This window comes from Drosophila innubila (genome assembly GCF_004354385.1).
Source record: "Drosophila innubila isolate TH190305 chromosome 2L unlocalized genomic scaffold, UK_Dinn_1.0 4_B_2L, whole genome shotgun sequence".
In the NCBI taxonomy this organism is placed as follows: Eukaryota; Metazoa; Arthropoda; class Insecta; order Diptera; family Drosophilidae; genus Drosophila; species Drosophila innubila.
In genome coordinates this window covers 18,666,975-18,691,533 of record NW_022995372.1, presented here as the reverse complement: position 1 = coordinate 18,691,533, position 24,559 = coordinate 18,666,975, and the positions used below count along the sequence as shown (strand labels likewise).

General features: G+C 34.4%; 1 protein-coding gene across 1 annotated transcript in view; it reads right to left on the bottom strand.

The window, feature by feature from the left end:
- Positions 1–24,559, bottom strand: part of LOC117779834 (short neuropeptide F) — a 33,207-nt gene that overhangs the window by 1,964 nt on the left and 6,684 nt on the right. The window lies entirely within an intron of this gene.

Below are 24,559 nucleotides of genomic sequence, written 5' to 3'. Positions count from 1 at the left end.
ATGCTTATGCATTTAAGAGTGCTACTTGGCTCCTGGCAGGGTTTAACTTTCCAACTTCCGCCTGGCCTGAGGCAACAGACAACAACATCCTGCAACTCCAACATCAAGCACCAATTTTTTAATGGGGGTTGCTTCTCGTATGCAGGCAAAGTGCCTGCCTTTTGTGTCGTCTTCCAAACTAATTTGTCCTTATTGTTTCAACTCACTCACTCTCTCTCTTACACATACATACACATACATAGACTCTTGACATTTTTTTTATCATTCATTTTGGGTGCCGCCTTGAGGTAAGCTGTAAAACAAAGTAGGCAATGTGTCATTCACTTGACTTGACTTGACTATCCTTTAAGGATTTTTCCCACACATCCGCCACCTTATAAATAATTCAGTTGCCTTTTATTTGTTTTCATTTTTTTGCCGATGTAGAATAAATTTATGACATTTGAAATGAATTGCAGTGAACATTGCGAGGGCGAAAGTTACACAAGTTTATTTACACCGCAACTTTTGCATATCAATTTAAATTTGTACGTGCATTCTTTCTCTTTATGTGTGTGTGTGTGTATGTAGAGGTGTGCTATGCCCTCTGCCCCTTTGTTCTGTCTACGTCCACGCCTAACTACAGACATGAATTTTTCTTTAAGGATTCTTTTGGTCTTTAATAATGAGTTGTATAACTTCCTGTTTTTTTTTTATTGGTAATGTCTGTAGTATCCTTTCTTTGATATGCATTGCGCCCATTAGGCAATGACATCATTTTGCTAAGCCTTCGATTTTAGCCACATGCATAAAATATTCACCAACTAATGGGCGTCAATGGCACTAGAATTAAAAGAAATATACATTGAACAGGTGTGCCATTCTCTTAACCTTTCGTTGAGTTGACCTATTGAAAAGGCGAGTGAAAGCAATACACACATATGTATGCGTATTTTATGAAAGTGTTCCATATTCAAATACTTTTAGATGTAGTTTGTAAGACACGCTGTCCATTGAGTTCGTTAAAAGTTAAAGTTATTGAATTACAGTCCGATGTAAGGATTTGAATGTGGTTATAAGGCAACTATTTGTATTATTATTATTAAATCATTTAAAAAGTATTCTCTAACGACAATTTACAACAATACTTACATTTATTAAATGCTAGAAATAAATCTTGTACAATTTTTTTTCACTTTGCTACAAATATAGTTTTAATAATTTGTTCTGTCCAAATATGTGAGTAAGCCAATTCTTACTTTCTATCAATTATTTTTCTGAATATTTAATAAGCTATCAACATATAGCATTATTCTACACAAACTGTCAAAATATGTTTCTTTCCAGCCAACACAATCCTAATCGTCCAGTCTTAACTTTGGGTACTCTCTGGATACCTATCAGAAGTAACGAAAACAAGTAAAGCGTCTTGGTCCAAATGAGATAATAGATTCACAAATTGTTGACCCACAGGAACTTAACCAATTTTACCATAATTTGTCGCCCCAAACTTTGTTCAAGTTTCAGTCTCACAGTCTCGTTGTTATCAGACACACATTTGTCTCTAGACAGTTTTCTCTTGACCCTACAACATTTGCCGAGTTGACATCTATGTAGGTAGAAATCATTACCAATAAATTCCATAGTAGTGCAGCAGCTACGACTGGTTACACAGAACAAAAAATTTAATCAACGATTGTTTTCCAGAACTTCTGTCCGATGTGAAATAGAACACACCCACCCACTCGTGGACACGCCCACACAGTTCGCTCGAAATGCAAATAGTTTTTCTGTCACATGTGAATGAGCGTAAGCGGAGAATTCTACAAAGACTTTATAACGAATCTGGAAATACCAGCTGTTGCCAAGCTCTGTTTAATTGCTCGATTTAGCTGGAAAAATAGAATTGAAAATGCTCATAATGGGAGATTTGCTGCAGACACTGTGAATAATCTTTTTAAATTGAGAAATAGACAAATGGAATCTTACATTAATTTTTAAAGTCTATGAAATGTAAAAATGAAATTTCAAAATAATTTACAAATAACTTTTGTTTTCATCAAAATTTCGAGCATTATTAAAAGCTTATAAACTTCAAAAGAAAATTAAAGCTCACACAAAAATTTAACTAAATCTAGGTGTTTTTTTTAAATTCTTCGTCAAAGTCTGTGTTAAAATTTGAAAAATTTGTAGCCTAAATGTTCACAAAATTCTCGTAATCTTGAAATACAGATGCATAAATAAAAGAAAACTACGCACATGTCTCTGTCGTTGCGTGGGACAATGGGGCGTATGATTAACGCCGAAAGCCGCAAAGTAGACAAACGCAAAGCCACACAAAAATTTCTGGCAACAACAACAACAGCAAAGTTTAATCAAATACGTTGATAAAACACAAAAGATTAGGCCTTCCGTTAGGCTTCCTGCTAAATGCAATAAGGCTGGGGCAAAAGAGACCATCAGGGTCGGCAAAAGGCTTCCAAAACTGGGTGTCTAATGTGTTTGTCAAAACGTTTTCATGCCAATGGCGAGGGTGCTATAAAGCAGAGACCAAACATAACAACAAAACCAACAACAGCAGCAGAAATACGGCTCGGTTGTTTTTTTCTTTTTTGCTTTTGGCCAACTGACCACAAATGACCTTTTTGGCACAACGAAATAAAAACTGTTAAATAAAAGGCAAATAATATGTGTGATACATAAGAGCGAAAAAAAAATAAGGAGCCCTGTCAATGTTGAAAGTGAAACAACCTGTTGTGGGGAATGTGTCTGTACGTGTGTGACAATTGTATGTGTGGGTATGAGTGGGCGTTAAATGTATTAGTTTGGCTTGACCAAAGGCTATTTAAACGTGGTCAATGTGTTTTTACGCTTGAACAGCAAATGGCAGGGTACTAAACTGGACAACACATTTCGGTAAACTAATAAAGAGAAAAAGTTGAAGCTAGTTTTTACTACAAAAAAAATATTTTTTATTATTTGTTTTGCGTATGAATATTAAAATCAAGGTAAATATATATATAAAAATGTGTTATATTAATATTTATTTATTTTTTACAATAAGCAAGCTATAACATGAATCAAGGTATTCATCTTTTTTCATTTCGAAGAACAATACAATGTAAAGCATTTGTTGCATAGTGTTATGTACTGGGTAGATGCAGCCATTTCTGACTGACCTATGGGGTATGATTTGGGGCAAATTTAGGTTGGACAATGTGTTAATAGCTTGTTTATTATGTTTCAGTTTTCGCATCGATCTCGTCAAGTTCAATTTGACGCACAATTGGCTGGTTGACAGTTTTTAAAGCCTACTTTGGGGCGATGCGTCAATGATTGACCCACACAGAGGCATAAATACGAGCATTATCTCACAATATTGCAGAACTCATTCGTCATTTATGCGTTAACCGACAAGAAGCACGTCGACGATGACGATGACGATGACGATGACAACGACGATGATAAATCACTTTCAATTTTGACAAACGTCACAAATGTCGCGCTGCCGTAGTGCACATTTCATCGCGCACATACACAAATCCAATTTACATACTTGTTAGCCAGGCCAAGCAATTGAACAAAATCTCCCAATGTTTCCGTGTTATGCCAACAAATCATTTTCAGCCTACATTTTCTTGGCTATTATTTGCAGAAAAAAATCTAAAATTTGTTGATTTTCGATTAAGTCTTGGCTATAGAAGGGGGTGAGAAAAGCGAATCATGACTTGATGATGGGCAAAAATAAAAAAAACAGTTTAGTTCAGATCAATCTTATAGTGACGTGGACACAAAATATGAAGCCCAAACTTATCGAATCAAATAGATGTTAAGCTTATCATATATTATATTTACCATAATTTATTTTAAGTCAAAAATATACTAATAAACCATTATCTATTTACAGTATCCAAATAAAATTCAATTATTCATATAGTTTGATATTATTCCTAAATCTATTGTAACAAGTTAATAGAAAATTATTACTTATAAGAAATTTGAAAATCTTAATTTGAGTATATAATTAGAAATAACATATATCAATTGTATTTCCATAAGAATTATGCTAGAATTCTATTTTGAATTGTATATTTATTATTTTCCTAAAAATTATCGATATTTATATTTTATGTATCCCCAAATATTCTAAAATGTTTAGATTCTAAGATGAAACAATGAATTATACTTAGTATTGCATGTATAATAAATAAAAAGTAACCTTTCTTTAATTTAGCTAAGACTATTTACGAAAAAGCTTAATCTAAGCAACAAACCAAAAATGATAAGCAAAGTCTACAACTTTAAGTTGTCTACAAAATTTACATGAGTTTGGAATTCTTATTTTATTGCATGCCACAGTAAAACGCATTTATAAAAGTCAAGTTTACCCTTTTGGGTAACTAAAAAACAAATTTTAAATGGACACAGCAAATTATTAACAAGCCAACGCGCTCTCATTTCCCCCCCTAAGAGAGCCCCCCACAAACTGGACTATTTGTAAATGCCGGAAGTTGAGTATTTGGTGCTCAGTTTTAGTGGCATTGTGACTACGCTGCGGCTACGTGATGCCGGAAGTCGGAAATGAATGTAATTTTCGGTTGCTATTCTGTTGTTGTTGCTTTTGTTGCTTGGCACGAAAACTGCCCCTCCCTCAATTGTTATGACATTGTCTATGTTATCACAGGCCTCGGGGCGAGACAAAATCCTTCGGTTTATTTTTTTTGTTTTTCTTGTCTTAATGGTATTCCAGCCGACGGCTGTTTTGTTTCACAAAACTGTTTACTTTTCACCTGAAGATGTTTTCTACTTGGCCAGGGGATGTTAATTTTAATTTTATAAAGATGACTTCAATTTGGCTGTCAAAAATGTAAAGCATTTGTAGTGATTGATTGGCCAAACCCAAAATATACAATGCAAATCGAAAAAGGACAAATTTGTAGTGACAAGAAAAAGAATCTTGTATGGAGCCAACAATAGATTATTTAAAATTTGTTTGCTTCTTTTCAAGCATTTGGGGCCAGAAAGGAGCAACAGCACGAATAATATAAAATGAAGTGAAGAGTGCTTTAGCTTTACTTAAAGAGTTGATTTATTTTGACAAGAAAAACAGAAAGCAACGCAAATTTTAAAGTATTTGAAAGCTTTGGTAGACTGTAATTACATGAATTGAGTGCAACCCATTTAAGCTTAATCTGAAAGCTAAACAAAATTGCTTTAATTTGTAACTTTTGATTGTTGTCTTTCTCTTTCTATGAAAAACTTTTTTTGGCTTTAAAGTTCTTGTGTAAGCTAATAGAAATAGTTCAATTTAAGAATGCAGGAAAACTAATGGGTGCGATTAACTCCAAATAAGTGAAAGAATTACAATTGCAAAGAGTAATTTAACTTAATTTCGATTAACTTTAAAACAATCTTTGATTGAGGCAAACTGTCAGTTTTAACCTTCGGTAAAGTTATTATACTTTCAATTCAAATACCCTAGTGTATTAAAATATCGGGGTGGCGTCCTCGACCATATTTTAGCCTTTGACTTGGACGGAGAATTACTTAAAATCATTTACATAAGCCGATTTAGCTACGCTTGAAGAGTTCCAATCGACTCGACTTGTTCTTTATATTTTTTAAGAGGCTAACATACATTTTAGGGATTCTGAGATTCTGTATAAACTTTGTTGGATTTACTAAGGACACGTGTCATTTCAATGAATTTTATTTATGGTCTGTAGGCGATTCGGACTTTGGGTTTACACGTTGTGGAAGTAAAGTAATAGAATGGCCTCGCCTTGTCTTACCGTTGGCATGTTCAAGCTGACAGACCACATGGGTCATCAATTTCGAAATTTTCGGGCCAAAACTCAAATTACAAACAACGACAAATAAGCACTTAAGCCTCAAATAAGCAGCCTGGCAAAAGAACAACAGCAATTTGCGACAGCAAAACACAAATCCAATATAAATTCATCAATATCCACTTCAAAATATACACAGACAGGCGAGCAAAGGACGTCAGAGCGCACAATACACATACATGCTCCATTATTGTGCTTATGAAAAATCTAAGAAAATATTTTATGGCCCATAGGTGGTGAAGCAATGTCAAAAAATGTCTAAAATTACACACCAATTGATGTCTTTTTTAAGACCCATTCCTTTGTTGTAATAACCTTTTCAAGCGGAAAATATGATAGCTTTAAAATATAGAAAATGTGTTTAGCTTATCCAAAAGTTGTCTTTTTCATTACCAAAGCAACAATTTTAAATTTATGTGATATGTGGTGCTGACAACGCTTATCTTGAGCTGATAACATTTTGGTGCCTTACAACTTTTCTTTTGACAGGAAGTTATTTGGCCGAAAAATTTATGTTAACAGTTGCATAACAGTAAATTTTATAAAGACTTTCAATTTTATGAAATTAATCGTATAAAGACTTTCAACTTTATGAATATGAGAAACTTATGGATATTCTGCTGAAATATTTCTATGTAATATTTATTTATTTATTAATATTTAAATATTTCTTTTTACATTCTTTCTATAGTTAAATTTATTCCACTTGTTAACGAATTTTAATTGTCTATTAAAAGGCTCGATAATATTGAGTTTTAAACTTTACCAACTACAAAACTATGCAATTTTAAAGAACTATTGGAAAAGTTTGTTTAATTTTCTTCGGTTTAAAAAATGTAAAATGTAAGAAACTGTGAAATTTACTTTTTTTTTTATATATTTCACAGAAAAGCTTTTGTTATTTTATTTGTCTAGGCGGTGAAAGTTCTTCCATTAATTTGCATTTTTTTTTCAATAAATTTAAATTAAAAAATTAAATATAATAATTTAGTATTTAAAAAAAAAATATTGAACTATTTGGCTTTTTTGCGCTTCATCTCCATTTAATCCCATTCTAGAAAAGTATCTTAAGTGAATTGTAAATATATTCTATGAAAGAGCTTGTTGCAATTAGTTGCGTACCCTGGTTGGCTATCTGTCCTCAAAAAGCGCAGCCAATGTACCAATAATGACATCGAGAGTCACCCGTTGACGTCCTGAACTCAAGCTCAATGTTGTCATGTCGATTGTGGCAAATAACCATTAAACTCTGTGGCACGCAGAAGGACATTGGCAACATGGACGGTAATAATAATAATAATAATAATGGCAATGATGGTTTCATTTATAAACAGACAAGACAAGTCTAGAAGAGCTGTGGCATTTTGCCGAGCACAAAGACAAATACAAGAATGAGAAATAGTTGTGCTTAGACAATGATTTAGATAAACATTCGAGACGTGAAAGTCTCCACAGTCTGCGACGTTCAAGTGTTATAAATTAAAAGTGCAATAGACTGTCGATTGCCTGAGCTTAGATTCAGCTTTAAGTGTCCTATCGATTCAAGTAAACTTCAAGTGCAAACAGAGCCTAAAAAAAGTCAAGGAATTTTAAATTTAATTTGTTAGCACCTTATGCCTACTTATCACGTCGTCAACACGTTGTTTGTCTTCTCTTGGGGACAGCCATAAAATGTTGGCCATAAATCGGCAAATGCAAATTTATTGAAAAGCATATCCCCCTCCCATTTTTCTCGCTATCAAATTAATGCTTAACATGTTTGGACACGTGCTTCCACCGAAATTAAAGGTTAAATATTGCACAAAATTTGCATCTATGGGTGCTAAGTAGTTCTCATTGTGTTTTGGCAAGCGTGAAATTGAAAATCATGCTTTAATTACCACTGTGCGCCCAAAAGTAGACTCGCCTTATTATAGAAGCAGCTTTAGATTGTAATGCGCTTGTCGCTAAGAACTTAATTTTAACCCTAAATGGTCGAGTTAGGGAATTGGAATTTTAAGCCCGAAAGTTAATTACTCTGATTTAACAAAAGAAACTCTAATCAATCGCTTGCTTAAAACATCTGAATATTGTTACTTATTTCCCTTTCAAGTGTGGTTTCAATAGCCTCGTAGCGAATGCTTGTCAATGTCCAAATAAGTCGCGTCTCCTCTCAGTTTCAACTCCAAATTACACTGTGGCTCAGCTTAATTCCTGGATTGCCTTCACAATTCACGTTAGTCCCCTTGCCTTTGACCTTTCTTTTATATTTTTTTAGTCGTTAACAGAAAACTTGAAATTGAACTTGGCCAGTGCGAAAACGAGGACGAGGACGAGGAGGAGGACGAGAGTTGTTGAATGCTACAATTACACGCGAAATCAAATAGACAAAACTCCCAGTGACAGATTCTGAAAAGTTGTTTTTATTTCTTGGTCGCTGGCTGTCTGCCAGTCAGTTTGGCTGACGGGTCGTATACTTGACATGCTCCTGCGGCCAACTGTGAGCCAAAAGTGAGCAGCAAAACTGTTGACGCTGGCAAATTAAAAACAGAAATGTCCCGATTTTTGTTGTTTATTTTCTTGACGTTGTTGTAGTTTTTGCTCTCGCCGATTCACATTTTGTTGTTGTTATTGCGCGGTGAGTTTAGTGGAAAATGCCTTTGCCTACTTTTAGGCGCCACTGTTAGGCTCATTTGTTGGGCATTTTGTGGTCGACCAGTGCTGTGGGCTCTGAACTGGGCCATCACCATAATTGAAAGCCCATTAACATAATTTTAGCCGTTGAAGTGTAAAACTGGCGACAGTTTTTGGCATTGCGGCTCCATTTATGTTAATTAATTAAAAATATTTCGCGCCCAAAAAGTTCCAAAGCAAATTGTCAGTGAATTACGTGATTAAAAATAACTGAAGTAGCAGATAATTGATTATACGTGATTCACATCAATATGATAATTACGATCAAAAATTGACGGCAGTTAAAATTAACATTTTCCTTAAGTTAATTAATATGACTTTTTCAGCGATATTTTAAATGTTCTTTTTAAAAGTTAGTTTAAAGAATAAACATAAAATACTTTCATTATGGATTCAACCTAAAGAATGAACAGATTTGTTTTCTCTTATTTTCAGCACGCCGTCAAAGTTGAACATACTTTAATCGTATTGTTGTTAGGCGTTGATTGTTGATGTTGTGCTGTCAACTCGTTGTCAGTCACGCCTAAAAATATGCACAAGTATTTACAAACTAAATTAAATGTCGCCTACATTTGCATGCCCCATACAATGAGTTGTTGTTCTCCAAGTTTGAGCTTTTAAACTGCAAAAAAATTTTGTAGCATGCTTTCAGGCGTGAATTTATAATTTACTTTTGTTTCAGCTGCGACTAATTTATGCATATAAAATGAAAATGGTTTATTTCACTTGAATTGCAGTCATTACTCTTTCGTTTTAATCACACTGGAGGCCTAATTTGCGCACATTTTTTCATAATATTAATATCCGGAGAGTTTTCCTCTATTAAATCACAATCTGTTACAAGCTGCGAGACAATTGAAGAAAATTTGAATGGCAGCTGCGCCGGCGCTTTTCCCGTTAAGCCAGCCGCCATTTCCGTTTCGGTTTTTAAGCAACTGGAAAAACTTCAATTGCCATTTATATCATTTTGCATTATTAATGAAAATCTAGCACACTCTCGGGCACCAAAGCTGCTTTTAAGTATTAACGGCAATGAAATCGCCATTTTCTCATGAAAAGTAAAATAAATTCCGTCAGAGATGTGACTAAAAAAGACAGTGAGCCACCCTAAAAATACAGAAGAAGTGTTTAAGAAAATTAAGGATACATTTTAATAAGCAGACTGGATTGCAGAAGATATATATTATTTTACAAATTTTAGGATAAATAAATCAACTAAAAACTTTAATACTTTTTTGACAATTTATAGGGTATTTATACTCGCAGTATTCAACTAGCAACTTGATGCTGTATTCCTGCAAATAGGACGGCTCCCTCAGGATGCATAAATGGGGTACCACATTTGCTTTAACGCACACAAACACACACACATATATAGATATATAATATACACAGACATAGACACGCACAAAGCTCAGTTCGAATAAAAAAAGCGGGGAGGTGAAATATGTGATGCCCGAAAAAGTATGCAACACGCAACGCACACATTTGCATCATTTTGCAGACACAAATGTATTTTTTATGTAGACCAAAACGAGGTCGCACTCTTTTCTCTTCTCTTCTCGCTTTCGTATTCTTTGTATATTCGTTTATTATGTTGCTCGGGGAGTCCCGTAAGAGTCGCTGGTCGTCTCATATCTGGAGGTCCATGATTTGCTATAGTGGCTTGTTGCCATCCTTGTAATGAGCCTAATGGCCAGCTTAGGCCATTTTATTGTGCCACATTTAGGCTAATCAATTTATGTAGCAAATTCTGCCATGCTTTCCCTTCCCTTACCTTGGCAGCACTTGCAATGCCATGAAAATTATGAAAATTCTATTATTTCAATTTAAGTAGAGGCACACTTTATGTGACCTTGCTTGGTCACATGCTGTGCTTTCATAAAGGTCCCACACGAGTTGCAAATTTATTCGTATTCCAAGGCAAATTCTTCATATTTATAGAAAAAATCTGTTTGCATTGCCATAAAATAAACCAAATGTTTCTCAAGTTTATTCAACGTATGAAACCAGACATGTAAAATGAAAAAAATATATAAATATTTTTAAATTTATTATATTAATGAAAAATCAAATATTATTATTTTGTTGCTTTGAATATCTTACATGAAATTTTTAGTACATGAAAGAAAGCTGTGAATCATTCATATAATTATTAAATGTATTTTTACTTTAAATATTGAGCCTTGTTCTTTATATTAATTCTTGCAGCTTGTAATGTTTCCTATGATTATTAACAAATGAATATTTAAATTTGTCAACTTGAAAGCTATCTAAAAATTAGAAATATTTATCTTTCCATTGAGCCAATAAATTAAATTTAAAACGTAAAAAAAAAAAAAACAATTTAAAAATATTATTAAAACCTTTTTTCTATCACACCTCAAATAAATAAATATTATCTTTGAAATAATCAATAATTTTAAATATATAATTTAACATTTGATGTTATTTCCATAGAAACAAAAAAAGGTTATTAAGTACAATTTTAAGCAGTTCACATTTCGAAAAGTACAAATTAGCTAAATGTTTACATAGGACACATTTGTAAGCTGCCCAAAATAATATCGCTTACACTTTCACTCTCTAGCTGACAAACACTCTTAAACGTCTTATTTAATACCAAAAGCCTTTGCGAAGAAAACAAAAAGAAAAGAAGAGAAGTTGCATACTTTGGGTCGCACATTATGGGCAAATCCCTTTAGTTTGCTTGCCGTTTCTATTTGCACATCGTTTTGTCATGTAATGCGAGTTGTTGCTACAAATTGCTGGGGATTTTGAGCCACTCGAAGCGCAGCGGGACACAAAACTACCCCTAACCACCAAACCCTTCTCACTTCACACCCCTTAATGTAGAACGGAGTAGACGGGAAATAGAGCAAGGAGAATGACACCAAATGGTTCTGTTTGGACGGTTCGGTTGTTAGTTTTCCGATTGGCGATTTTTAGCGTCAGTTGTAGACTGTAATGTGACAGCCAGTTGGACTTAAGAGGTGAATGGCTTGGACTTGGAGTTGGACTAGACTGGACGGGACGGGACCGGACTAGAGCTTGGGCTCTCCCGGGGTTTTAAGTGTTGTCAGTGCTTTGCTTTGCTCAAGCATGGCCAGCTCATTTAAGCAAATTTCACACTAAGTACTGAGCACTGGCAACATTTCAGTTGCAATAAGCTGCAGTCTAGTGTTGGAGGTTAGTGGATGAAAGCTGCAACTGTTGGACTACTTGTTGACCAACTGATTTGTCAGCTTGGACTTTGAGCTTAGTACTATGTTGACTTAAAGTTCTTGCTGCTTCAAGATATATAATATATTTATTATTTATAAATAGTTTTTAGCCACATTCTATGTAATTCTAATACAAGTTGTCCTAGATTTGCAGATAATCAAACATATTGAACTTTTCAAATAAGTGGACTGGTAGTTTTTGTGTTTGTTATCCCGCTTTCATTTATTCTGTATTTAGTTCCTTTGTCTAGACACTTGTCGTAGTCCATTTGCCAACGCTCTTTGTTGGCCAATTCATGCGATTCAATTATAAACACATGGCACATGCCATTCCCAAACTAAAACCAACAATGGACATTTGTTGCCATTAGCATTTTTCTAAAAAAGGGAAGAGAAACGAGGAAAACACAACTTGAAATGTTGTTATGCCAAGCGTTGTTGGGTTTGTTATTCTAACACAAAACTGAGTAAAGGCGCAAGTTCTAGGAAATAGTCAGATAAGTGAACCGTATTCTATAGTCAGCATATACGAGCTGTAGATGTGACAATGCCCATCTATAACCTTTTACTGCTTTGTGGCTAAGTTTTGAGACTTTTTTCCTGTTATAAAACTTGGCATAGTCTATGAAAACTATAAACCACATAAGAAGAGGTAAGCAAATGTTATTGACATTTTGCAATCTTTGAACAAAAAATCTGTTTTTTAGACCCTGTACTTAAAATGTATGTCAAATGCGAGATGTGTTTAATAGACAGAAGAAGGCGTGGCACTCCTAACAATTTTATACAGCGTATAAAGTTTTTATTTGATAAAACAATAAATGACTTGGTAAACATTGTAGGTATAATAGTGCTAATGTGTCCCAAAAATTGGAACACAATCGGATAAGAAATTCCAAAGTTATTCAGAATAAAAGAAGAAGAAGAAAACACTGGCAGTACAACGTACAAAATTTGTGGGACTAAATACAGAAACTTATACAGACGGGCACACTCAACTGTGGCCTTTCCGACTAGTTTACATAATTCCTGTCACCGTGGCACATACATTTCAAAAACGAGTGTACAAATGTGAATACGAATGTGAGTGCGAGTGCGAATGCTTGTACAATTTACGAGTATGAGTTACTCGCTGTCAGAGCGAAGTACAATTCAATTTCAAATTCTCATTGAGCTTACGTTGCTTCGTCGACCTTCTTGCAATTTTGCTAATGAAATGTATTCCTCGTTTGTCATCTCGAGCTGCTTTTGGCTTAAACGCTTATGACAAGGTTATTAATTACGTATAGTGCGTACAGCCGGGAGCTCCGTTGTCGTATTCTGAACTTTACGTTAGCTACCTCATCTCATCCATCAAACGTGTTCAAAAATTAATTTAATGAATTCGTACGCCCTCAGACAGGTGTCAATAACTTTTGTTTCAACTTCTTGTGGGTGACATGAAAAACATTTCTCTAAATAAAACAATGCCTACAGGTGTATACATGAATTTATATCGAAATCTACTTGTTGTACTCCTATTTATTTATTATGTACAGAAACGTACAAAAAATATACTTATTGTTGTTCCTAATACACATTAATATATTTCATTAGGTGTACACCTATTATGGACTTGAAGCGATATCAATTGGTGCTAAAGCAAATGAAGTGAGATTAAATTTCTGTAATAAGATTAATATATTTATGATTATGAATATATAAGTATAAGTAGAATACGTAAATGGCTTAAAAATTATGTTAAACTTATTGATAGTAAAATGTGTGTAACAGTAAATATTCTTGAGAGATTTGTAGCATATTTAGGAGGTCGTTTTTTCCCAATTTGTTTATGTGTGTAACAGTAAATATTCTTGAGAGATTTGTAGCATATTTAGGAGGTCGTTTTTTCCCAATTTGTTTCAAAGTTAAGCGATTGCAAAATATCCGAAAAAACACACAAGCTAAATTTGGGGAAGAACCAATTGTTATTAAAAATCAATCTAATCACAAAATTGACAGTTTAAAATGCTTTGAATTTAAGCAGCATCCAATCATTTCAAACTGTTATTATATAAGATATACAAGCACTTTAAAACAAAAATTAAAAAACTGGCCCATTAACTGAATTTATAGTTTAATTTAATATTTATTGATACCTGTTCACAGCGTAACCCAAAAACTGTCAGTTATAAAATTGGTTTGCCATGCGGTGTTTGTGTTTTTTTTAATGTATATTTCTTATTTATTTGCCGCTACAAATCGATAGCTTAATTAAGCGTGAGCATTTCTCGGAGTTTTATTAATAGGTTTTTGCCTTGGGTCACAGCAAACCGCTTTGGGGTCCAACACCATCCATAAACTAACTGCTCAGTTGGGTTATCATTGCCTGCAGTTCCAGTCAGTTTCAGCTACAGGTCAATTAGTCAAAATGCTGCCAACTGAAATGGCCAGTCTAAATGGCAGGCACTCGGTATCTGTTCTCTGTGTCCTGTTCCGTATCCTGTTGTGCTCTCGAAAATTACCAGACCGGAGCCAATCAGTGTCAATATATGCTCACTTAAACGTGCCTTAAAGCTGTTAAATTTGACACATGTTTTCGGCCGCCTCCTTGACACTGCCGACCCTGTCCCGACGTCCTTCTTCCTGTCATATTGTTAAATGTGCAAGGTTGATGCTAAATATATGCTGTAATATTTCGCACACACACCTCTCCTACAAGAGCTTCAGCCAACATTCTGGATTACAAATTTTATTTGATTTTCATCGTCATCGTGTGGCGCTCCCAAAAGTATGCAACAAGTTTTCGGCTTACAACTTTGACAAGCTGTCAGTTTATGGACCCGTGTTTTCTACTCGACTTTTTTGAGCAGCCTATAAATTAATGTCGCCCATGATTAAGTTCCTTGCCGCATGGAGATTGTGGCTTGTGGTCAATATTGCTGAGGTTCCAAGTTGTCGGCAAAGTCATCAACTCTGGTATACCAGTTTTTTTTTTCCAATTTGTAATTACAAATTACGCATACGCTATGGTTGACTGCAACTGATGATAGGGCCGCTTCGACAAATGGAGGTGCATCTAAAATTACAAACTGCAAACTGCTGACACATTGCTGCCACGCCCCCTTTTTGAGCAACATGAAACGATGATGCGAGTAAATTTCCATTATGAATTTAGCCACGTGTGGAACGTAGTTGCATGTTTGTTGACATGCTTAGGACTCGTCACACTAATAAAATGTTTCTAGTTTGTCCCTTCCTCTCGCTTTTTAGTGCAACGTTAACAATGGCAATTGTCTTCACTTGACACCGTCGCCCATGCAGTGCACAGTTAGCCAGGCTAACAGCTCGACACAGATAAAGCTTGCGTGTGGCAACTTACGTGGGCTTCTAAGGCTTTAGTGGGCAACAAATGCGCTACTTTAATTATGGACTGTCGTGGGAGATATTAAATCTTAGAATCAGTTAATAAACTACTAGCATTTCTTGGTTTTTAATGAAATGTAACGAATTATATTTTTATATATAATAGCAATAATAGATTTTAAATCAAGGCTGACTTTCTAATATTACGCAACTATTTGAGACCTCGGATTAAAATAAGTCATTTTTAAATCTTCAAATAAATTTAAATTATCTTCAAAAATTGATTTCTTTAAAAAAAAAGAAGAGAAAAATGTATAACAATAAAGATATTTTTTTTAAGTTCAGGGAGTATATAAACCAATTCGCGAACCGAACCGATGTCTTGCTCTATGGTTTGAACAGCCTTCTTTTAAATACTTACATGATATAAATAAATCCAAAATATAAACAGCTGGCACTCAACTAACGAAATATGATTTTGTAACTTAATATTATTTAAAACTAAAAAGTATATTTTTAAAATCTAGCATATAAATAAAGTCGATATATTCTATTTCCATATATTAAATCTATTTGACTTGGTAACAGAGTATTATAATATTATTTAAATATGTAGGACATGTTGCTGCGAGCATCTTGTTCCATTCATAAGACGGCTTAAAGTGCTAATTTGCTCATTTGGAAAGCCACTCGAGAGGCAGACAACAACAAAAGAGCAGAAAACACAAAGAACTGTTGTTGGTAGCGAGAAAACTGTTACATGAAGCGACCCAAAAAAACAGAACGCTTTTGGGGGATGTATAAAATTTGCGCGAGATGTTGCTTGGCTCTCATGGCGCACACTTGACAGAATTTAAGTTACCAGTTACCTAAATTACATTTATGTGTCCAAATTTTACATAAAATTCAACTCTGTACAATAATCTGTGATAGTAGCTCGTGGCACCGCAATTTGGTCTACGACTTACTTGATATAGAAAGCTAGAAATAAAAGCAAATAAATCATATTACTAAATAGTATAAATAAAATTTGCTTACAATTTTAAGTGAGTGTGGGATAAGCGTATTAGACTTGGCTGTTGAAATAATAATGAAAAGCTTATTTTGATCGCAGTTTTCTGTGAATGAGCAACAATGCTCAACATGATTTCAGGATTGTGCTTTGTAGAATAAATTGTAAATTACTTTTAAGCTGGAAATTTGCATATATGTAGGCAACTGTATGCCATAAATAGCCTTCAATTAGCATTCACTAGAAAGAAAAGCATACGTGCATTTTAAAGAATGAATCGACACTCATACGCGTACTTTTCGTGCTCAGTGTGTGTGTGGTCATTTCAATGGAAAACTTTTGTGTGCATTTTTGTTTTGAGTTGTTGCAGTCTCTTTGCTTCATCTCAGAGCCATGCAACAGAATTCTCATATTATTGTATGCATGTATGTTAGCTTGCCATAGAAGTGGTAAAAAGAGTATGTTCCATTAGCAAAAGATTCGCTCTGTAATATATGCAATGGCATGCGTCTTGCACTATGCAACTTTCGGGTACAAATTGCAGCTGTCTATTCAATTTTTGAATTCCAAACAATTGCAAGCTGGCAGCACGTATAATTAACTTTTTTAATTATATTTTTACTCTTGATTTAATATGGACTTCTCTTTGGTAACTTGATTCTTTTGTTTGCTCAGCTAAACAAATATGCAACTAAGTAAGTGGCTTACTATGTACTAACTCATTAAACACACAATTATGGTATCGTTAACCACAGGATGGGCGTGCAATTCCACAGACAACACTCGTATTTACTGGTTTCATTTCCTTAAGGCAAGGGGCCTTCGATCTGACTTTCAATATTGCTACGGATGTGGCTAAGCGAAGTCTAATTTAGCCTGCCAAACGCATATGGCATGTAAATACATTATGAAACCGCAGCAGACAGACAATGAAGGATGAAATGGACTTGCAAACACCCACAAATACACACTCACACACATGTACTTAATGAGAAAGCGCCTAAAATGTCATAAGAATACGAGTGAAAAGGGAAAAACTCGACAAATGTTATATTGTTAAACCTTTTATTTTTCATTTTGTTTTAAATCAATAAGGTCGACTTTGTAAATCATTTGGCATTCGTTTCATTTTTTGTTGTGCTTCTTGGGGCATATTATATTACCCTGCAATTAATTTTTGATGCCTGCGGCATTAAGTCGAGCATTTTCAGGGCAATTTGTGCTATTGATTTACATTAAGTCCTTTCCACATTTAAGGTACCCCATGTTTGTGCATTTTTTATTAAGTCCGATTATTCACGGGTCACAAAACGGCAATTTAACAGCGACAATTGTCACGAAAGATATTCACTTCAGTATCGTTCCCCAGTTCATTGATTTTCCATAGGTCAAAGTTGTTGTCTTCGAGGAATAAAATTATATGGTAATAGGGCGATTTTCAAACTTATATTAATCATTGCTATTTAAACAATTTTATTTATTGAAATATTTCGGCCTTAGCCACAGTGCATCATAATACGAGTATTATTAAGTGTGTTATGCTAACAATGTTCTTAATTGCATACAAAAATAACTATTTTCGATGCATTGTTTCCCCTGGTATTTTTCACACAATTTTCATTCTATTTATTTCGATATAAATTGCTGCTTAAATAACATAAATTCGAAATGACATTTAATACATTGTAAATGTAAATAAATAAAGTGTTTACACTGACGTCGAAGCAGGGGAAAAATTCGAAAAATTGCGCATATGCACTGTTATTCATTGCTTTTCCATACTGTTGTAAAAGTAATAGCTAAAATGCACAAAATATGTTTTCGCTTACCATTATTTTAATAGCACTTTACACTCATGTTTCTCCCATTACTTACATCACTTTTGGTATGCTTTTTTCGTTTTATTTATGTGTTGTCAATATTTTGATGGCCACGTTGCGACCATTTATATGACCTTTTTAAATATTACTCACACTTGTTTATGGCAGAAGTTTCCTCTTAAGTGCCAGTTAAGGTACAAAATGTAATTTCTGAGCACTTTTGTTGGGTGCATTTTGTGGGCAGCGAGACTTGCAATAGAATGAGTTGATTACTTTAGATCGGAAATTTTATTAATTACATTTAATATGTTATAAAGATTTTAAGAACGGTTTAAATGCCATATCGCTTTTCTTAGATACTTAAAATTGTCGCTAAAAATATTTAATAATAAAACACATATTTAAATCAATTAATTTTTTTTTTTTTTTTATACATGCAGAAAATAACAAATTATTTTTGGAAACATGTACCGAAAGCGTATCGATGCAAACGTTTCGCAATTCGGTTCTTCAAAAAGATTTTATTTCGATTGCAAATCCGGTTCCTGTTCTGGTATCATTCCCTGTTGAAAATATCTATTCTTTGTTGTCTGAAAACTAGAGAAGCCTTTTCCCTTTTAATTACCCGAAAATGAATAAATCTTATTTTAGGAATGTCTAAGAAATAATTGAAAGTACAAAAGACCTACAGATATCTAATATAGTATGCAACAAAATTTACAACAATTTGTTAGGCAGCTTATATTTTTTTTCTGACTAATTTTAATAGAAATTAAAAATAAAAACGGAAGAAGAAAGCTTTTTGGTAAAAAAAGGTTACACTTCGCTTGATAATATCTATTAATAGATAAAGCAGCTTCCAATTTCATGTCTGGCTAACTTCAACAGCTATTGGAAACAGATAGAACTAAGAAACACTTCTTGGAAATTCACTATTGATAAAAAAATTAGTTATAAGAGAGCGTTGCTTGAAAGTATCTGTTATTCTCGGTATATGGATTATAATTTTCTTAATAATTTCTTAGCCTTAAACTCGTTTACTAGCATGTAATAACTCTAGTCCCCGTTAACAAACCCCATGTTTACAAACAGTCTAAAACCTCTTCTTGCCGGTCTTTGCTATTTCCAAACAATTGAAAGTTAAACAAATCAACAAATATTTGATATTTTAATCATAATTTCTAATATTTGGTCATGTAGCTGCCGCTTCAAGTTACTTGATAATTTAATTTATTCACAGAAAATTGAGTTCTTGAAAATCTACACAGTACACACTCAAAACATTTAGATAGTTTATTATTATTTACTATAAATGCATATTACATTTCTTGGTAATTTCTTGGCCCTATTCCGAAAACGTTCCCATTTCCATGTGCCTGTTTACCAACCAACCGTTGCAACTTGCTTTGTGTGTTTAACTTTAATATCTTCAGACAACTACCATATCTACTGTCATGATCTGATTGAATACACCTGCCCAGTCGATGGTTGCTTTTTATAAAGAATTCAAATTGACAGGCATGAAAAAGGGTTGCTTAAAATTCGCTTACTCGTTCGTTAGGTAAATATATATATATAGCATGCTTTTAGGCATCTTTAAGTTAGCTGTCTCTTTGGGACTCTTTGTCTTTGCTTTTATCTTTCCCGTTTTGTTTGCTTTCAATCATGTGGGGAAACCACATAACAATTTATAAATATAACCCCTCACTGATAAGCATGACGGAGCTATTGGCATCTTAATGTTGAATATGGCTCATACGCTGCGTGGTGTGCATAATTACAAACGCTACAGAAATTAATGCAATTTGGATGATGGCACAATTAATATGCCACGCCATAATAATATTACTATGGGCGTTCTTTCTCCATCTCTCTGCGGCTACCGGCTTAATCCCCGTTAAGTGCTCAGCAAATGCTGCATAATTTTTTTTCGAGGGTCGCTCTTTGATTTATGTAACATTTTGAGAGGAGCGTCTGTCTAAACAAGCTGTCCAGAAGGGTGGGATGCAGACCATCTACGCTTGATTTATGTTTTTGGATGCTTTTTTTATTTTTGTATTTGCTTGTTTGCTGGCTGACTGGCAGCTGAAAAATATATTTAAATAAAAACTGTGCTGAATTCAAAATGTATAGCATACTTATCGGAGCGACATGGTATGAAAGAAAATAAACAGAGGAATTATGTGTAATTAGATGGCTTAGAATCATTGAGCACATTTTCATGCTTTGATTGAATTAAAAATGAAAAATTTAATCAATGAAGTTTGGTTTTATTGTAGGATGCCAATGCAGAGCTTAAAAAATTGCCTGCACAAAAATAATTGAAATTTATAGAAGTTTGGATAAACAAAAGGAAATAAACTGCATAGAAAATGTATTCTTCAAGAGTTTTAATGTAGCATTTAAAATATTTATTTTAAATGATTGTTAACTTTGAATTGCTATACGGGTTTTACTTTAACAGTTGATTGAAGCTCTGCAGGGCGTCATTTAATTCAAAGCCTAATGAGCCCCACAATGAAACCGAGGCAAATATTTGCTTTTCTTTAATTCAAAACTCAAGTACAAAAACGCCTAAGGCAATGTATAAAATTAACATTTACCCTTTAAGAAGTAATGGAAGAGCATTAAAAGCATGTAATTAATTTTGTGTTAAGCCAGACAGCAAAATTCGCTTAACGTTTCGCTCTTCGTGGCATCGCTCTGAGGCATGTTGGCGCCTAAATGACTGCAATACTTTTTGCAGCCGATTTGAGCACTAACTGAATTTTGAGTTTCTTCAAGCACACACACATGATAAGTTCGCTAATTGAGTTAGTGTATTAGCTCACAGCTGTGTGTAAGATAATGTTATGAAATAATTAATCCAAAATCAACGTCACTGTTGTGATAAAAAATACTACTACTACTCATTCCATTGTTCTGCAACATGCTGCTTATTAATATCTTATCTACAAAATATTTATAAAACAATGCCATATATGCATGTAATGAGTAGCAGCTCTAAAAAGAACATCTAATGAGCACAATTTGAGTGGGATTCACATAAAACACGTAATAAAAGTGCTTTATCTCTGTATTTACTAGTCAGTCATTGCGCTCAGATAATTCATTTTGGATTAGATAGAGACTTATATAAATACTATATGTGTTTATCTGAGCTTTATAATCGATTGTTACCAAAAATTATTGGCCATGCTCTTTCGCTATCCCGAATCGCTGCTTATCAATTAATTGACTTGTTCTGTGGCCCGTTCGTGATTCAAGTTTATTGACGTTCAGCACGTGAATTCCAGCTAAAATGAACTCATCATCAAGTGTTATAGGAGAAAATATGTTGTAGATATTTATGAAAATAATAGATAGGTTTCTTGCCATTACCACTTGACGCCTTTATTGTGACACTTGCAATTAAATGTCTCTTACTTCTATGCGAGCTCTGCTTATTTGAGTTATACTCAACAGAAAGTCGACTTCCACCTAATTAAATAAATAGACACATACGAGTAGTGGTGTTTGCAATCCTTCCACACAAAAATCAATAGTTCAGAAAAGTTACTCATTAACTGTACAATTGGACTGAGGGACAGTTACCAGCAAGTACATTTAAATGAAATCTTCACACACATGGCATTTTGTTTTGCGAATAATATTCAATAATATAATTTACACGATTTTAAATAGCCACTCAATAAAAATAAAATGTTTGCAGATTAAAGGGAATTTAATTAATAATCTGCAAAAGATTTCCGTTTTTTCAGAAGCAAATATGTTTTGAATATACCAATTTTCAATAATAATTTGTAACAATGCTGACAATTTGATTGGTATTTATATTCAATATGCAATGTTGTTTTATCAATTTGTATTTTCGATAAAAAGTAAGAATTGCAAGATTTATGCCACATTTTTTTTGATATTTAATCTCAGCCCTTTCGCCTCACCATGATGAATGATGATGATGTTTGGTCACCGTTGACCCAGCTACAAAACTCCATCAATTACATTCCAAGTTGTGACTATACCTCACACTGCTGGCACCTGTCCAGTCAACAGCCAGAATAAAGGATACAGGTTAAGGGTATTGTTGCATATGGATAACGGGGATTTGTTTTTTTACCGTGACCCCAAAAACCGCTTGGCTAGCTGAGCTCGTTCCGTATGTGTGTGTGTGTGTGTGTTGCATGTTTTATATTAAAAAATACCAATACGCCTGATTGATTTACGAGTACGCCTGCCTGCATCCATAGCGGTTGAGGTGCCAACTGAATTCCCTGCGGCTCATCCAAAGTAGCCATTGAAGCAGTTCTCAATTGTGGCCTGGTTGCAACTTTGATTGACAAAACTGTGTGGACATTGTGAGTGTTGGCTCAGACCTGTCTGACACCTCAGCTCGACTTGTGTCTAACCATTAATGTGTCTAGTCTCTGTGTTAAACTCTGACTTGTCCAGCTCCCAAGTCCGGTCACATAATTAAGTTTTACTAGGAGCAAGTGTTGCATGTATGCATATTGGTAGCACTCTAGTTCAAATCACATTGCAGCTGGTTGTGCATTAAGCAGTTGCTTTGACAGCAATTAAAATTTAGCTTGTTAAAGTTCCCAGAGTGTTCCAGGGATGGAAGAAGGGAGACAAGATTTCCGAAGTATATGTTAACTTTTTATAACTGCAGCAAACCTTAATGTTTTGGAATAACGTACCCACAGTTATCTCAGTTGGTGCTGATTTTATATATTATCAAGCTTAGCCTATTCTCTCAACAACAAATGGCCTTGGGTATATGACTGCCTTAAAGTCTCGTAGAAAATGAGAAAATGTGCTTTTGACCATTGTTTTGGCTACCATTATTTTATTTCTCTTTTTATTTCTGCTAATGAGCTGGCTAAGCACATAATTATTTAATGCCTCGTGCAACACTACACTACAAAAATGCGCCGATGTTGTACGTTTATGAGACGTGCACAACATTTTGCATTTTTGAAACGTTTCCTGGCTTAATGACTTGGCGCAAGTGTTAGGGAAGTGAACTGTTGTTTGACTCCCAAGGGCAGAAGGGCTTGTGTTTGTGCTGTGACATACCAGACGAAATACAATGGTGCTTGCGAAATGTAATTGGCAGCAGGTAAATGTCGTGAGGCGACGGGGCCCAAACAAATTAGCCGGGTAAAGTTTTAAGCCGGCAAAGAAGGGAAATTTAATTAGCTAATTAATTGGCCGTCTCATCAACACTTTGTGAATGTACAAGTTATGAACTCACAAAGTGTTTTTAATAAATCGTAAACTAATATTCGCAAAGCCCCAATAAATTGATTTAGCTCATTAGCCAACCAAAGCAAAGAATTGTCAAATTAATTTGCTAGCTTTTTGCCTTTGTTAATTTTTATTATAAAAAAGGAAATTGCTATCGTCATTTGCCATTTTAACTCAACTGCGATCAAATCTAATTAATTTTCAGCATTTCTTATTATTAAATAAGCTGACGACTTTAAGGTCAGCAAAATAATTGCGACAAATAAATGAGCATGTTAAATTGAATTTAATTATACAATTTTTTTCTTTTACTTAGCAAGCTTTGCAATTGCGTAGAAATACAAAGTGAGTGCAGCTAACAAATGTGGTTTCTAATGCATGCTTTAAAGGTTGCTTGACAAATGTAAAATAAATAAAGTAAGCTTCTTATGTCTCTGAAAATCCTTTAAACTTAACCCTTGTTAGCATTCAAAAACTGACCAACTAAACAGAAAACCAAGCTAATAAATTCGCATTTGGTCAGGTCATAAACAGAAATGGCAACAATGGTCGGTCACATCAATTACAGCATTGTACTCGCTGCGTATACGCAATGTTTGAGGTTTGTCATTGCGTATACGCCGCACTAACGTCTGCGTTTTACAAAAGGTCATTATGTACTTGGGTTGTCCACTCTCCACGTCGTCATGCTTGTTTTTAATGCGCTCGATAAAACGAAATCGTCACGCGTGACACGCAATGTCCAATGTGAAAAGATATGTGAACTATTCATTAGGTAGACAGAGTTGGCTAACAGGGCAGAGAGACATGAGTGTCACTTGTAGTTGGCTTAATAAACTGATTTGATGAACAAGCTGGACAAGTGTCTGGATCACGTAGCAGTAATTAAATAGTTAAGCAATTATTCGGATATTATACCCAACGATGTGTGTGTGAAGGATCTATGTGAACAGTCGAGGGATTCAAAGTGACAGGATATGCTGTCAATTGCCAATCACAAAATCAAATCCACTTGAAGACAACTTTTTTATTGCCATAATGATAAGTTTCTCGTCCAGCTAAAGCTAAAGTTCAAGCTGATATTTTTTCTGCCATGTTTGTTGACCGCATTTGTTTAGTCCAACAAAGACATCGACTGAAAAAGAACGAAGAAAATTACATAGTCTGTGTCGCTGTGTGGCCAAAGTGGTTAATTTCCAGCAATTGTTTGCCAAAAAAGGGACCACTTGGACGGGCGTGGCTAAGGCGGTCTAAGCCAATTTGCGTTGTATTGTGCAGTTAATAAATAGTTGAGTTGTTGAGCTCTCTCGACCAAAGTGGACGCTGATGAAGTGCATTAGCTCTTTCGACCGAAATCTGAGAAATGTCTGAAGTGTGACTGAAGTGGGAACTTCTGGCAGATTTATG